Raw genomic sequence first — 12,245 nt, forward strand, 5'->3', positions numbered from 1 at the left:
AGAGAATGCATGTAAGCTTTGCCACAGCAGCAATGTCTTAGAGCAGTGGTGCCCAAACCTTTCCTGTTGTGCCTCCCCTTACCAGTAATGGAGTCTGTCTGCACCCTCGCTCCATTACTATACAGCCAAGGCTTCCTCAGCAGAGGAGCATGGGTTCAAGGCAGAGGTGGGGGTGGAGCTGGAGGTGGGGTAAGAGCTGGGGACAGAGGTGGAGCTGGCCAGGGAGCAGAGAGGGCATGATGGCAGAGCTGAGCGGCAGGTGGAAAAGAGCTGCGGCTTGGCACAAAGCAGAGCTGAGGGGCGCTCCTTTCCTGCCCCCCCTGGGGTTTTGCCCAGGCCCTCCCAAACATTCCTCCACACTCTCCTAGGGGTAGGATATGTACTTATATGTATGTCCTGGGCAGGGGAGGGGGGGAGGGCCAGTTTGGGAACCACTGCTTTAGAGCGATCCAGCTGGCCATCAACAAACCAATGAAACTGACTAAGCACAAAGCAAGGAAACTAAAAATAAATGGAGAAAAACATTTTCTCCATGTAATTTTAGAGATTACTTGTCGTAAGAACTAACTTTCGCATGGAATTGTGATTTCCAAGTTGATGTGGTCCCTTTGATACCCTAATAAATCTAGCTCAGGTAAAGCAGTTTCCCTTCTCAGAGCGACTGTTTCAGGTTGTCTGCAGATTCAGGCAGACAGCACTGCATCCATAAAACTTTAAAAACACAAACTAAATGTCCATTCACAACTATGAAGTCTACAAGGGGGTGATGGTATTAATGAAAACGTTGTAATAATCACAAATTAATAGATTCTAAAGGTAGAAGGGACCACTGTGGTCATCTAATTTGCCCTCTTGAATAACACAGGACATATGACTTCCCTGAATTAATTCCTGTTTAAAACTAGAGCATATCTTTTCAAAAACCATCCAGTCTTGATTTTAAAATTGCCAGTGATGGAGAATCCACCACAACCCTGTGACAAGTTTCAGAGTAGCGGCCATGTTAGTCTGTATCTGCAAAAAGAACAAGAGTACTTGTGGCACCTTAGAGACTAACAAATTTATTAGAGCATAAGCTTTCGTAGGCTACAGCCCACTTCATCAGATAGATAGAATGGAACATATAGTAAGAAGATTATATAATACTTATCTATAAATACATACACATACAACATTTTCACCTTATTTCCAGTGTGAATTTGTCTAGCTTCAGCTTCTAGCTATTGGATCTTGTTATACTTTTGGTGGATACATTGAAGAGCCAGCCTATTGTCAAATTTCTGCTCCCCATGTAGGTACTTAAATGATTAAGTCACCTCTTAATCTTCCCTTTGTTAAGCTAAACAGATTGCTATCCTTGGGTCCATCACTAGAAGGCATGTTTTCCAATCCTTCAGTCATTCTCATTGCCCTTCTGTTAATCCTCTCCAGTCTATTAAGATCCTTCTTGAACTGTGGACACCAGTACTGGACACCGTGTACCCATAGCGGTCACACCAATACCAATCTGAATTTGAGTCTAGGCTCAAATGTAGGCTGTATAACTCCAACATGAAGGCTGTATCTAGCCTCCAAGCCATGTGTTTTGACACAATTGTATTAGCATATTAAACATATACTGATTATAAACTAACATTCAATCTAATGCAATACTGACTCTCACAAAGCACTCTCACACTAGGCTTGCACTTCTACTCAGAGACCTACAAGAATTCAGTCAACTAATGATGGCAAGACTGAGAAACAGCTGATTATTATACATTAGGTGGAAAAGTTCAGGTATGTATGTAAAGATTGCATGTAAATTGTATATTTTTGACTGTATCTCTTACAACTGAAGTGATGGAAGAAGGGTAAGGGCAGAGATAATATTGCGTGTTTGTACATCACCTACAACAACAGTTCCACATTCCTGATTGGAGCCTCTGGGCAATACTGTTATTAATAAGAGACTAACTTTTCACATTTGAAGTGGCTGCCAAACATAGTAAATTAATAAGTGCTAGCTTTAGTTAAAAGGCTGAAATGTTGATTTACTTCTGTTTCTACGTAATAAGAAGTGCTTCTTACCTTTGGAACTCGAAGATTGCCAGAATGAGCCAAACGGATGCTCTTTTCCTTTAAACAAGGTAGATTAGACCACTACAAAAAATGAGAAAATAAAAGATATCTATATAATACTGTGTATTCAGCATTAATCAAGTAGTTATACTAAGACGTCAAAGTATTGATTCACTAAGTGAGCATATTGGTACTTTGAGAATTATACTTTATAGAGCACATTTCATCTGGAAACATTATGCAGTTAATGAATAACCATTCTATATTCACTAGCGCATTCTATTTTATGATCGTATAATCCTAATGCAAACCTTGCCATCAAGTTAGTGGCAGGTTGCAATACAAAGAATTCCCCAGGCTGCTGAAGGCCCAGAAGAGCATTTAAAAGTCTCTGTTCAGACATTCATATTTTCTTTCACATTATCATACTCATCCAGTATGACCATATCATCTCACTCTGAATGCCTTGTGATTATTCGTACTTCAATAGCACCCAGATGCCTTGATCAAGATCCCTTGTGTTAGGTACTACACAAACATGGCCCTTATCCCAAACACCTAACAAGAGTAGGCTCACAGAATAGTCCAATTGACCGGCTTCATTTAACTACTCAGGTGCACAGTTACATGTGTAAGTGCTTGCAGAATCAGGGCCTAAGTTTATAGTTCACTGGCTCTCCCCAGTCTATTGCAAAAAGTTTTAACTTCTTGCCTTTGCCTTCAAGCTTCTGTATAACTGTCCCTGCCTAGAGATCCAATCAAGTCTCATCACATCTTACGAATCTTCTACTCCACCAACAAGGCCAGCTTCTACGCTCCATTTGTCTGCTTCTCACCATAACAATGCTTTATTCATACCACCCCCCACATATGGAATGCCCCTCATTGTGATCCATCAAGTAAAAACTCTCAAGATTCACCATTCCTACTATTCTCACAAGAAGACAATTATTATTATTATTAACAAAAAGGTCTAAATGAACCAAGACTGATGAGTGCCTTAACTGACTGACTGCATGACTGTATCGCTGTAACCTCTGTCCTTCCTTAACCCAGCCCCTTTCTACACACCCCATCTCACCATATTTTAAAGTTAGATTGTAAACTCTTCACCACATCTAACCCACTTTTGGGCATGGTGTGACTTTTTTCATTATCCACAAGTTTTAGTTGCTGTTTTTCTTCCAGTTCTAACACTTCCAAAATCTGGACGTGAAGTCTCTGCAATGGCTTACTCTAATTTTTAAACTCACTTCTATGCAAGGAATACCAGTATCATTTATGCTGAACAATTTTACAGCATGGCTCCTTTAAGAGTGAAGTGAACTGTCAAGTGACCTGTGCACTACACAACCTAACAGTTCTCTGAGCTCCATAGGCATTAAAGACAAATAAAGTAGGGAGAAGTTTGAAATAGAAAGGGACCTTGGCCCTGTAAAGCTTTAACAAGAACACTACTTTCCACTGTAAAGCTGTACAATTCAGAGCTTCAGCTTATCTCAAACTATGTAAGCTACACTATTTGCTTTCTGCTCACTCCCACGTGCAGCAAACTGGGAAAAGAATTTGCCACAAAAATAACTAGAAGTCACAATCCAAGGTCTATGGCAGCTCATCAGAGCTAAACGACACCTCCCCCCACCCCCGGCCAAGTGTCCTTGGTGCCACTGCTCTTCCAACAAAGCTGTGAATATCATGGTTCCCCTGATGAGTGTTGTCTGTGGACTTGTCTGACACACTGAACTTGTGCAGTTCTCCACTCTGGCAGGTAGGCTTAGTTTGGTTTTGGTTTTTCTTTGACAGAGGGCGGGGGGCTTTTTGGCACCATTAGCAAGGAAGAAGGATGCAGTGTTGGATCATATTAAAGAAGTTCTGTATTAAAATCACAAATGAGTTTGATTCCCCATAGTTCAAATTCCAGGGTATTACTAATTAAGAGGTCTCTTGGTTTTTGGTACTGTTTCTCTCCCTCTATGTGTGAAACTTGCAAGCTTTGCTAACTGTGTTAGTACATTCTAAGACAGAGTCTGTTCTCAAAGCAGTTCACAGAGAGAGAGACTCAAAGCAATACTCTAACAACAGAAACAGCACCCAGAGACTCCCCACCCTTTTGTTGTATTAACAATTGTGATTAAAATAGAGATAGAGGATGTATGTGGATAGATGCTTGGTGTGGATAATAACTGAATGATCAGGGAGGTGCCAGCCTAAGAATCCAGTGTCCATTGGCTGAAGAAGGCGTCAAGTGGAAATAACCAGAGGACCCCCAGAGGGCAGACTGGAATCCACCCAACAGCCTCAAGAATGGGAGAACCAAAGAACAAGATAACATCTTGGAGCCGTCAGGAATGTGCTATCTGCTGATTGATTCAGCAACAGCATGATGAAGCAATTCCCATAGACTGGCATAGGAAGAAATTCCTATAAAAATAGACTCTAAAAAGTGAGAACTTTGGGGTCTGATTCTGCAAACCAACTTCCAGGAGCATCAGATGAGCATCTGACAAGGCCCTGCTCCCTCCTCATGTCCAGGCCACCTGGCCAGTGGCTTGGCATGAGCAACTCTAAGGCTGGTAACTATGATAACAACCTTGCAGAACCTGTGTGTGTGTGTGTGTGTGTGTGTGTGTGTATGTTTGTATGAATGAATGTGAGAATAAATTTGAGATTGAATGGAATGTTATAACTATAACTAACTGCTTACTATGATTCTTTCTGTATTCACAGTAAATGTGGTATTTTGCCTTTTTCCCTTTAATAAGATCCTGCTGGTTTTTATTTTATTGGTATAACAGCAGGAATCTCAGTGACAACTCTCTTCCCTTAGTAGATGCTGTTAACTTGTGCTAGACAATCATTACAAACCAACTTCATGCACTTATCCAGCAGTAGCAGGAGAGGTGGTGAAATGCTTCAAGCAGTGTAGTTAGGGGTTGCCTTCTGTGCAACTATCAGGGTGGATTTGATTTAAATCACTAGCCAGGAAGACTCAATTTAATCATGGATTTCTACATAAAAGTGCATTCTTGTTGGTTGTTACAACCTTAATACATATTCTTCACAACTCAGAGATAGATGAGACCCAAACTGGGTCTCTTTTACGGCCTGCTGCCATTATAGGTTTTCCCTTCTAGTGAGAGAATAGTATAGGAGATCTCAAATCAATGATGGCTACTCTCAGAAAGACCTCAAGACTTTTGGAATATTTTGCTCAAACAGTTTCACTTCTGTTTCTACTGTCTGTCCCTCCCTTCTCACATCTATCTCCAGACTTCTCCTTGTCCGGATCTATTGTGTCCCCAACAATCTTCTATTCATTGAACTTTTTGAAACTTTGCACTTGTAGAGAGAGAGGTAAGGGATTGACTCTGTACACAAATTTGCAGAGGGACAATAGGGTTGAGGTCTGTTATTTCTCACCTCTAGATATTTATTTAAAAACTTTTTTGCTGTTAACAAGCATGTTATCTCTGGAGACACAAATCCACAGTTTGAGAACTGCAAAACTAAGCATCTCTGATGGTATCTTCTAGACTGAGCACTTAGTCCCATTGGGAAGATAGAAAGATTAACCTAAATAATCTATACAGAAGCCCCTGGAACCCCATATCATTAGGTCCCTAATCCATGAACTATTGGAACTCATTTACAAAACTTTTCTTTAACATTACATGAATATATTGTCTCATACTATAGAATTAGAATTTATAATCCCTATTCCATGATGAGATATCTTTGAACTACAGACGCTCCCCAGGTTACGCAAGACCCGATTTATGCAAATCCCCACTTACGGAAAAAGCTCCGTAAGATAGAAATAGGAGTTTTTTGGGGGAGGGAGGTTTGGCATAATGGTCGGGTATACGTTTCCGACTTACGCAAAACTCAAGTTACGTAAGGCGTTCCAGAACGGAATGATTGTATAAGTCGGGGAGCATCTGTATAATGTATCTTAATTAAAACTATCTTTAGATAGGCTAGGAAAAAGCCTTTTATAAAAAAAATCTGATTTTTTTATTTTTTTCCACTCTTGCAATGGTCATGATTGTCTTGTCCACAGTTCAGTTTCTGTTCCGATTAATTCAATAGGCCTCCAGGGCCTTTGCCCATTTTACCTGTGCAACAGTTCAACTAATGCTTTGGCAGCACAGAACATTCCCATGGTCCATTAGCCCTTTGAACAAGCAGCTCCTTTCACTACAATACCCTGATGAGCTGAAAACTTCCTTGCTCTAAACCAGTGGTCACCAACCCATCGATCACAATCGACTGGTCGATCCTGGAGCCTCTGTCAGTCAACTGCGATCTCCGTGGCCAGCAGCGCAGCGGGGCGCAGGCAGGCTCCCTGCCTGCCTGCTGTGGTCCCACGCCGCTCCCAGAAGTGGCTGACTGTTGGCATGTCTCTGCAGCCCCTGGGAGGAGGGAGGGGGTGAGGCAGCAGCTCCCAGCAGCTCCCCTTGGCTGGGAACCGTCTCTGTGGCCCCTGGAGGGAAGGGGGCAGTGGGTCTGCTCAATAATGATCCAAAGCAGTGCAAACCGACGCACATTCATTGTCGTTATCTAAGTCAGATGCAACTAGCAGAAAGTTGATTTTTTTTTTTGGTGGTTCAGGTTCTGAACTTTCTGTATTGGAGTGTTGTTCTTTTAACTCTTCTGAAAGCATGTTCTACACCTCCTCCCTCTCAGATTTTGGAAGGCACTTCAGATTTTTAAAACTTGGGTCGAGTGCTGCAGCTACTCTTAAAAATCTCACATTGGTACTTTCTTTGCGTTTTTTCAAATCTGCAGTGAAAGTGTTCTTAATATTAACATGTGCTGGGTGATCATCTGAGACTGCTATAACATGAAATATATGGCAGAATATGGGTAAAACAGCAGGAGACATGCAATTCTCCACGAAGGAGTTCAGTCACAAATTTAATTAACACTTTTTTTTGTAACGAGCATCAACAGTATGTAAGCATGTACTCTGGAATGATGGCCACATCATGAAGGGGCATACAAATGTTTAGCATACCTGGCAAGTAAATACCTTGCAATGTCAGCTGCAAAAGTGCCATGCGAACACCTGTTCTCACTTTCAGGTGACATTTTAAAAAATAAGCAGGCAGCATTACCTCCCATAAATGTAAACAAACTTGTTTTTCTGAGCAATTGGCTGAACAAGAAGTAGGACTGAGTGGACTTCTAGACTCTGAAGTTTCACATTGTTTTGTTTTTGAGTGCAGTTATGTAACAAAAAATCTACATTTGTAAGTTGCACTTTCACGACAAAGAGATTGCACTACAGTACTTATATGAGATGAACTGAAAAATACTATTTCTTTTGTTTATCATTTTTACAGTGCAAATATTTGTAATCAAAAATAATAATACAAAGTGAGCACTGTACACTTTGTATTCCATGTTGTAACTCAAATCAATATATTTTACAATGTAGAAAAACATCCACAAATATTTAATAAATTACAATTGGTATTCTATTGTTTAACAGTGCCATTAGTTTTTTTAATCGCGCTTAATTTTTTTAAGTTAATCATGTGAGTTAACTGCAATTAATTAACAACCCTAATTTACATCTGTGTGTTCCATCCCCTGAACTGAGGACTGACTTTACAGTTTAGGAATATGGTAGCCACTCATATAATAGTACTATGTCTCCTCACTGTTTATTTTTGCTCAGTAACTGGAAAATAAAAATTTGAGGGCTATCACAATAATAGGGATGACATTTTAAATGCATGAATTTGACAAATTTTCTCTTTTCTAGTGATTACCTAACCAAAAAAAAAATCTATTAAAATTATTATTGTTGGAAGCATTCCTTAACATCAGAATGTTTGGTTACTACTGTATGAAAATTCCAGGGCAACTTTGTCCATCTCTTTCTTTACCTACTACACATATGTATCTAGAAAAATTAAATTTCAAAACTTTAGCAATTCACTTTAAATTATGGTTAAAACTGGCAGCTGCGTATGATGTAAATCATGTCAAACCAAGCACTGTTTTGCAATCCAGGCAGATTTACCCAGGTTAGAGCTGGCGCTTTCCAGAAGAGACTTCCCTTGATACAAAAGCTGTAAGTATACTCATTTCAACCTTATGGCCCACTTTCCTCTCCCAAAGAACTTGCCTACTGGCCACAATACATTTCCACAAAGGAAATCTCAACTGGGCATCTGCAGTGCCTTGTAGGTATGGGAAAGATACTTAGACGTTCATTAAGTTTGATATAGATATAACCTTTTTGCATAGATCAAGTGTTAGAGAGGCAATTATTTTGGCTGCTGTAATCTGGCCACATGTGAGTGTTATGCAGACTCTAAAATAGAGCTAAGTGTCTCTAGTTTAAACATAGCTAGAAATCTGTACACTGTATAAAACTGCATACTGCACAGAACAAAAGTAATCCACCCTTGTTTAGCTTTTTTTTACATTCATCTACGTTACCTTGTACTCCACATTATGATTTCTGTCTTGTATTTTACCCCCAACCTATACCACGAGAGTCAGCTGCTCCCACCACTTGCTCTAAATTAAAATAACTTTGACAATCAGTTTAATTACCGCAAGGTACAATAGGTTTCCTATTTTGAACAGAATTTTCAGGCTCTGAAAAATGAGGATGATCTGCTTTATTCACCCTCTTGGATAACAGACCATCAGACACCAAATAGGATTTCTCAGATTTTAAATATTTCATTGTATCTGCTTTATATAAAAAGCCTTGCCATTTTATTTTTATGATGCCTAAAGATGAATTTGCAAGCCCAACTCTTAGTCATAAGAGTATTAAAGCATTAAGAGTATTAAAAACATATTGAGATTGAGCACAGCTGTCAAAAAATTCTAAGTTAATATAAACTGATATTTGCTAAAGAAAACTTCTGCTGCACTGAAACTCACAATACACTGAGCACCAAATACAGTAAGTAGTAAAACATTTTAGACATCCAGGGTCAAGCCTCTCAGCACTAAATCTAAAGTTTCCAAGGAGGTTTGTTCCTCATTTTTCTCCCCCCAGCTAGAAGAAAAAATTGAGATCAGACAGTTAGTTTCTCCAGTACCAAGAAATGTCCAGTAGCAGAACTGCAGAGGGAATAGGGGGAGAGACAAGTGGACTGAGCTCTCATGTGATCATGGGAAAGGTTTAAACATACACAAGGTTAGACCTGTGCTCTCCACAAACAACTAAAAGGTTGGGATGAAGGGTTCTAAAAAGAGTTCCTCAGGGCCTAAATCACACAGTGAGGGTTTTAAAATGTATTAAATATTTCCTAGATCTGGGCAATCTATCTATTCCTACAAACACCAAAAGCGATTACTGCCACTGCCTAGAACTAGCATGTTACCCCATATTATATGCAGTGAAAGAAACTAGTTGTAGGCACGTTTCACAGTAGCAGCCATGTTAGTCTGTATTCGCAAAAAGAAAAGGAGTACTAGTGGCACCTTAGAGACTAACCAATTTATTTGAGCATAAGCATCCGAGGAAGTGAGCTGTAGCTCACGAAAGCTTACGCTCAAATAAATTGGTTAGTCTCTAAGGTGCCACAAGTACTTCTTTTCTAGTTGTAGGCACAAAATTTAGATTGCAGAATCAGTACCTCACGGCCCAAGGCACTAGAGAGATGCATAATGAAAAGACAGTGCTTGACTTACACCCTAATATAAAACGTACTGTGATTAATTAGAATATATTTTAAAATAAGTATTTCCCAGCCTAACTGCGAACCCAAGAACAACATGCTAGAGCAGGGGTCGGCAACCTTTCAGAAGTGGTGTGCCAAGTCTTCATTTATTCACTTTAATTTAAGGTTTCACGTGCCAGTAATACATTTTAACCTTTTTTAGAAGGTCTCTCTCTATGTCTATCTAAACTATTGTTGTATGTAAAGTAAACAAGGTTTTCAAAATGTTTAAGAAGCTTAATTTAAAATTAAATTAAAATGCTGATCTTATGCCACCGGTCCGCTCAGCCCGCTGCCAGCCTAGGATTCCGTTCACTTAGGCCGGCAGCAGGCTGAGCAGGGCCTGTGGCCGGGACCTCAGCTGGCAAGGGGCCAGCAGCCAGAACCCCAGACCAGCAGCAGGCTGAGTGGGGCCAGTGGCCGGGAACCCAGACTGGCAGCGGGCTCAGCGGCTCAGCCTGCTGCCGCTCAGCCCACTGACGGTCTAAGGTTCCATCCACCGGCTCCTTCCAGCCAGGGTTCCGGCTGCCAGCCCCACTCAGCCCGCTGCCAGTCTGGGATCCCAGCCCTGCCCATATAGAGTGGGTTCCTACCTTCTCCCTGGTTCTATCCCATTCTCTTCCTCTCTCTCTGCACTGAGCTGAGGGTGGGAGTGCACTGAGCACAGGGCTGGGGGTGAAGGAGCAGGCTGGGGGTTGGGGTGTAGGGTCTGGCCCTGAGCTAGAATGAGGGAGGGGGCTCAGGGTTGGGGCAGGAGGTTTGGGTGTGGAGTGCTTACCAGGGCAGCTCCCATTTGGTGCGAGGGGTGCAGGTGGGAATGTGTGTGGGGGTGTGTGCAGGAGCTCCCGTTTGGTGCTTAGGGTGGGGGTGGGAATGCGGGGGGTGCAGGAGTCAGGGCAGGGGGCTAGGGGTGTGTGAGGAGGGTGCAAGAGTCAGGGCTGGGGTCATGGGGGGGTGCAGGGGTCAGGGAATGGGGGGACTGGGTATGTGTGAGGGGTGCTGGAGTCAGGGCTGGGGTTGTGGGGGGTGCAGGGGTCGGGGCAGAGGGCTGATGGTGTGGGCTGGGTCGTGGGGGTGCTTCCAGCCCCCTGCTGTGAAACTGCTCTGGGCAGGGGGCTGGAGGGGATATGCCCTGATTCCACCCCCCTTCCCCAAGGCCCTGTCCCCACCTCTTCTCTGCCTCCTCCCCGGAGCAGAGAGCGCTCTGCAGTTCCGCTTCTCCCCCTCCCTCACAAGGGACTTCTCCTCTCCCTCCCTGCCACCGATCAACTGGAGGGGCAGGAACGCAGCACTCTGGTGGAAGAGGCTGGGGAGGAGGGAGCTTGCCTGCCAGGCAGTAGCAGCCGGCAGGACCAAGCTTCATCACCCTGCCCCCGTGGGGGGGGGGGGGGGCAGCGGAGAAGAGCGGGCAGGATTTTTAATGGCACATTGCTGCCTGCTGGGGTCCCGGTCTGGGTTCAGCAGTGGGCTGAGCAGGGCCAGCGGCTGGGACCCGGCAGGCAGCAGCGTGCCATTAAAAATCGGCTTGCGTGCCGTATTTGGCACACTTGCCATAGGTTGCCAACTCCTGTTCTCCAGTAAGGAAACTAGAGAGTGAAAGTGACTAGGAAACGTCAATGACAATTACCAGTTTTGTTTCACTGTAGAGGCTGAGTATTTTATTTATTTCCTGAGCACCGTAAGTGTCCTCTGCTCTATTAAATGCAAAAAGAAAAACAGCAAGAATTGGAACCACTCCATTGCAACTGAGGCATAATTAGTAAGGGCGTTGATAACACAAAATATATACAAACAGACAACTCTCTTAAAGATCTCATTCTAGACTCTGCATATAAAAAGATCATAGATGCAACTTGGAGCACTGAGGAGAATCCCTTAGGATTCCAACAAGACGACACTGGGGAAATTTCTTAGTGACTATTCTCATGGTAAACTGCTACAAACAACAGATACTAACAGCACAGGGCCCAGGCTTCACAAGCATACAAACAAAAAGGTTCCCTAGACAGAGATGACCACAGCATGACTATTTAACCATGCACTGAAAGTCATTATCTTCGCAACTTTAGCTGCTACAACATATATCTTCAACACATATGGGGATAGCAAGCCCAATCCTTTCAAAGAAGGAGGAAGACTCAGTGAACAGCAAGGATAAGTCTGAGTATTTTATCACTATACTGGGAACTCTCCACAGAGATAGTGCTGGGAGTTACTGCAGTACACCCTGTACTTGCAATCCAAAGCAGCAAAGCAAGCCAATGGACACGTGCAACAGTATGAGAATAGTGGGTGCCGTGAAAATATACGTTACTGATGGTTTCATTAAGTCAGAACACTACAGTGTGTGTATGAAACACCTATGTGCATCACACTAAATCTGGGCAAAATTTCCTGCATTCTCTCCTATGACACTTTGAAAAAGCAAAGAGAAAAAGGAAGAAAGGAGAACCACTTTTTCCAGTTGTTACAGAGCTCATCTGGGAACGA

At 42.4% G+C, this 12,245-nt stretch overlaps 1 protein-coding gene across 5 annotated transcripts in view; it reads right to left on the bottom strand.

Annotated features, from left to right (window-relative positions):
• The window catches only part of DYM (dymeclin), a 385,584-nt gene that overhangs the window by 355,948 nt on the left and 17,391 nt on the right, over positions 1-12,245 (bottom strand). For 4 of the 5 annotated variants that reach the window (XM_048851027.2, XM_048851022.2, XM_048851025.2 and 1 more), the window contains exon 2: positions 2,071-2,142. The exons of the other annotated variant lie outside the window; for it this stretch is intronic. The gene's annotated coding sequence lies outside the window, so the exon portion shown is untranslated. The remainder of the gene's footprint in view (positions 1-2,070; positions 2,143-12,245) is intronic. 5 annotated transcript variants of the gene reach the window in all.

The sequence above is a fragment of the Caretta caretta genome, chromosome 5 (genome assembly GCF_965140235.1).
Source record: "Caretta caretta isolate rCarCar2 chromosome 5, rCarCar1.hap1, whole genome shotgun sequence".
NCBI classification, from domain to species: Eukaryota; Metazoa; Chordata; order Testudines; family Cheloniidae; genus Caretta; species Caretta caretta.